A 4786-nucleotide genomic window follows, 5' to 3' on the forward strand; every position below is an offset into this window, starting at 1 on the left:
ATAGTAGGTGAGGGTCCACTTCAGGTGTTTCTGCCGTCCCGGAGACGGTTGGTTTTTGTTTCTGCTTTACATTTCGCATGTGTTTGCTGGACTTACCTAAATAATTTATGTCAGTGGCTTGTTGTTTAAACGATTCTCTATATGCCCGTGAATCTGTTATTTTAGCTGTACTTATTGGATTGCGGATTAGGCCCGTGCAGATATTGGAGCTTAATATATAATGGCCACTTCCTAGATTTTCGTGGGTGTTGCACCACTCCGCATCTGAATAATTTTCGGTTATGGTTAGGTCCGGACTTGTGTGCACGGAGATACTGTTTCTTCTTCTTGCTGGGATTGCAAGGTGTGTTAGAAAGTGTCAAGTCGAGTGCTTCTATTGGTCCTGTGACATTTTTGCCTTTATTATCCTGGGTTGGATAGCCCAGCTTGAGTGCCTGGCATTAAAATCCCCAACTATCACTAGAGGTTTCCCCTTCGTCATTTTTGCTGTCTCTTGAAACGTCTTGTCGAACGTAGCTCCTTTATTACTACGGAGGCTGCAGATATTGATTATGAAGGCACTGTTTCATCTGGTGCCTTTATATGTGATTTCTGTTACTATATGCGAGACTTCTGTTCCATCCATGGGTTTGTGACATATTGCTGTAACTTTCTTGTCCGTCAATGTTGCGAACTCCAGGTTTTCATCTTCGGTATTGAAGATTTCGTATCCCTGTAATTTTGGGTTTGTTCCGGCTTCTTGTAATGCTATGATAGCTGGTGACCTTTGCTGTATGATCACCAGCTGCGCGAGTTGTCCGATTTTACGCCGAACCCGGGGCAGTTCCATTGCAATATTTTGTACTCTTCTGAAGTGTGCTTTTCATGTTTATGCATTGTTTGTCGTCTGGGTTATGACGGACAGGCCTTGCCAGTTGTATTCTTTCTCTGCTTTTCCTCTTATGTTATTGCCTGTGTATGTAGTGCCTGTGCCTGTGTGTGTAGCATACTTTCGCAAGGATTTTGTGAATTCCATTTGCTGTGCCCGGAGTTTTTGTCCAGAACTTCTAGTTTTCGGTCTGCTTGTGCCATCCCCTGCTCTATGACTGTGGGTATAACTTTTATGATTTCTTTCAACATAGACATGGTAATTACAGTGTAGCCTTCTAAATTCGGTAGTTTTCCCCCCTTCCTTCCTTATCTGGGCTGGATTAGGTCCCTGTTGTGGTTGCTGCGTTTGCTGCTTTTTCAATTGCCTATTTTCGCTTTCCGGGTCTCTTATTCGCCTTCGCCTTAGCTATAGTTCGCGTTCTAGGCGCGTCAGTTGTGTCGTTTGTCTTAGGGTCAGGTGGCGACTGCCGCCCATCTCACATTTCTCTGGCCTCCTTGTTGCGCATTTTCTGCGTCTTTTACTGTTTTGCTGCGCCTTTTGCTGTGGGGTTGATTCGACATGTCGTGCAATTGAGCTCCAGTGAGTTATCTTCATGTTCATCTGCGCCACTTTTTGGTGGGGGTACTTGCAGTGATTAAGTTTGACCCTCTACTGAGGCGAAGCAGACATTTGACGCCCTTGCAGATCTCCGGGTCGCTCGCACAACTTCGTAGGTTTTAAGTTTTTTAGCAACTATCTCTGGCTGGGGACGGACGATAATTTTCATGTCGTTTCCGGGTAGCGGTGCCACGCGCGTTCTCCGTCGGTTTCTTATAGACTCTCCCCTGCGTTTAGCTCGCTCTCCTGCAGGCGTTCTGGCATTGCCGCTGTTGCCCTCACCGCCGTCTCGAGCTCCGCTGTCGTGAGAGCCTGCTTGCACTTGTTTTCCTAAACCATTTTTTTGCTCTCGCAACGATAGTGTAAGTTGCGACTGACCGTACTTGGTTTCGTGGTCTACCCTTGCTGAGTCTTTCCCCTCGTTCTCTTCGACGTAGATGGTCGATTCCTCCTGTATCACCTCGTCAGGCGAGGGGAAGACCTTTTGAGCTTCCACCACAGATCCCGCTTCGGTTTCGATGGCATGGTCATCCTTCTCCATGGTGTCCGGGTTGTTGTCCGTTGGGATGTGGGCCGTCGGGGCATTACGCTTGGGCCGGGAGGGTTGCTGGTGTTCCGCGCTCCGCAACGCCGTGCAGCTTAGCGTGTCGGGGCAAACCGGGTCCGCTTGTCCGAAAAATGAGGTCCCACGGTGTTCCCGGTGTCTTCGAACACAAATACTGCAAATTTGGCGGTGTTCACACGATTTTGACCACTGCTGGGCACGACAATTCACGGAGCCGATGCGAACACGTCTGCATTCCTCGGTGCCACATCTATGTGGCTAGGTTCTGGAAAAAAACGGCGTGCGTCTATCGAGCGGTGCAGATCGAAAATTTCTCCCCGTAGGTAGGCCGACTCGAAGATAGTGCAATTCCGTGCCGATCCATGGAGGAGGAGAAGCAGGCTTTGAACACTCCACCAACTTGCAAAACTAATGTACAGTCCAAATACAACCCGTATCAGATATTAAGTTGCTAAGAACAGCTACTGCACTCTTACCCGCGTCGGCCATGTTACATTCGCACCGACCTCCCTTTGTCGACTTTCCAAGCGCTCGTTGCGATCTCGCGAACTTGGAACGTTTCACCGGAACAACGGCAAGGTTTCAGAGGAAGCTTGTGGGGAAACATTTATGTGTGGCCTGTGTTGTTTGCGACCGCTTGTGGTTTTCGAGTGACTTCACTACCCCTGCTGCACTACGGGAGGTCGACCAACGCACGCTCGTCTTTTCTACGGTGATTCAGCGTGTACCCAGAGTGCGGTGACGTGCGTGGGTGTGCCCGATTTCGTTAGTAAAAGGTGTGGTGCCGTGTTTTGCAACAATGTATGGGTATGTATATCCTACAGTGTCTCATCATCTTCCGTGGCTCCACATCTTGGAGGAGTAACTAGTCGCGCCTTGCCTTCGATTTATATGCATATGATGTTTGACGCAGGGCATTGCATAGTTCGCCATTAAGGGGCGCACATGCACAGCTTCACTGGTCATCCACCTTTACAGAGTGTAATGGCACGGAATTTTTCGCAAATGACTCTTTGTACATTCCTGATCTTCGTACAGCCGAATCACTGGTGCTCGCGCGTGTTTCAGAAAGTGTATGACTATTCGATTCGGGTCGCGCATCTAATGAGATTATAGACAAGGTTGCTTCGCTAAAGCATCGATGACAAAATTTGGGAAACTTTCGATACTGGAACGCACGGCTTGCGCCGAGCGCTAACTTTGTAACAGCGCTAACTTGAACGCAAAGTGTAAGAAAAAAACGCGAGGACAAGAGAAGGAAACGAAGACACAGCGCGAAGACACAACCAGTGCTGTGTTTCGTTTGCTTCTCTTGTCCTCGTGTTCTTTTTTTTGCGCTTTGCCTCAAGTTATGCAGTACCAACTAGCCCGTCAGTCTGTCCTCTAGCGACAACTTGGTGAAAAATGTTCACCGAAAAAGCAGAAACGATGAACGTGTGTCAATACCAGGTAATTCGATATCCCCGTAACCACCTACAATGAACTTAAATGAAATTTTGGGATGCCTTTGTTATCGAGGATTTGTATTCTACAGTCACCAAGCACAAGTGTTTCTAAACGAAACACCAGAGTTGTAAGCAGCACAGTTCTCTAACACCATGCAAACCTCGCACCCCACTCTCGTCACCCATTCATCGTACTACTTGGTGTTGTCACTTGGACAAAACTTGAGTCAGACATGCCGTGCTGTTGAAACTATATGTGACGAGAAGACATGGACACCCTCGGAAACGCCTGAGCGACTTATAACGCCCAATTACAAATGGTTTCCTTAATCTTCTAGGCACCTTCTTGCAGAGAGCCAAGGCGTGCCACTTCTGTGCTGAAATTTAAAAAAAAAAGCACTACTTGCAGAAGCACGAAGCTTCCTTCGTTTATTATTAGGCGATGAGTGCATTAGTAAGTCCCGACCGGCTGAATATCGCAGCAGCAAGTGTAAGTGAGGCAGCAACACATGTGTAAATGACTTGATAGGATCTTCGATTGATAGCATTCTAGCAGACATGCCCTAAAATTGCAAGAAAAAAATAAAAATATTTTGCCGGCATGCTTCGTTTTCTGAATGCAAGCAGCCTTGTAGCACGGGACAGCGAGCCTCACCAGTTCGATATATTGAATGCTCAGTTCGTTACTTGACATGAGTATAGGTCAGGAAGCTTTGCGTCTTCAATATGATCAACTTGCTTTATATGGGTTTGCTAAATACGGTTTCCACTGTATTGTAAGATCTCTTCTTTTTTGAAAGCGTAATTTCGAGAAAATAATGTTTGGAAAAAGACAGGCAGCTTCAAGGCTACTTTGAGATTTCCCCCTCTTTCTGACGTTTTCTTTATAGCGAACGCACCGACGAACAAGGAGTTATTATATTGAGAAGATACACTACATCCAACTTTTTCCTTTCTTTACTCAGATGCATTGTGACAAGGTTTACGAGGAAGGCAGGTTCTACAATAATGCTCCAGACGCAGCTGTGTGATGGCCGTCTTATCCAACTTGAGTTATGGATGTGCGCGTAGACATGATCCTAGTTTTAACAACGCCTGCCTAACAATGCATCTTTATTTACCCTAAGTAAATAGAACCACTGCCCGCAATGTTTTGTGCTGATGATGGACGCAGAAAGACTAAGCGGAGCAATACAAAGCTCGGTCTCTGTCTGCCAGACGTACCGCACAATGAGTTCCACCATGAGAGTTACCTCTCTAAAGACTTAACCCCCATTACTTTGATACTCTGCTTGTCCTACTAAATCT

General features: G+C 46.8%; 1 pseudogene; it reads right to left on the reverse strand.

Annotated features, from left to right (window-relative positions):
* Nucleotides 1-2351: 2351 nt before the first annotated feature.
* LOC142576821 (U2 spliceosomal RNA) lies at nucleotides 2352-2522 on the reverse strand (annotated as a pseudogene).
* Nucleotides 2523-4786: the final 2264 nt, after the last annotated feature.

This window comes from Dermacentor variabilis, chromosome 3, assembly GCF_050947875.1.
Source record: "Dermacentor variabilis isolate Ectoservices chromosome 3, ASM5094787v1, whole genome shotgun sequence".
NCBI classification, from domain to species: Eukaryota; Metazoa; Arthropoda; class Arachnida; order Ixodida; family Ixodidae; genus Dermacentor; species Dermacentor variabilis.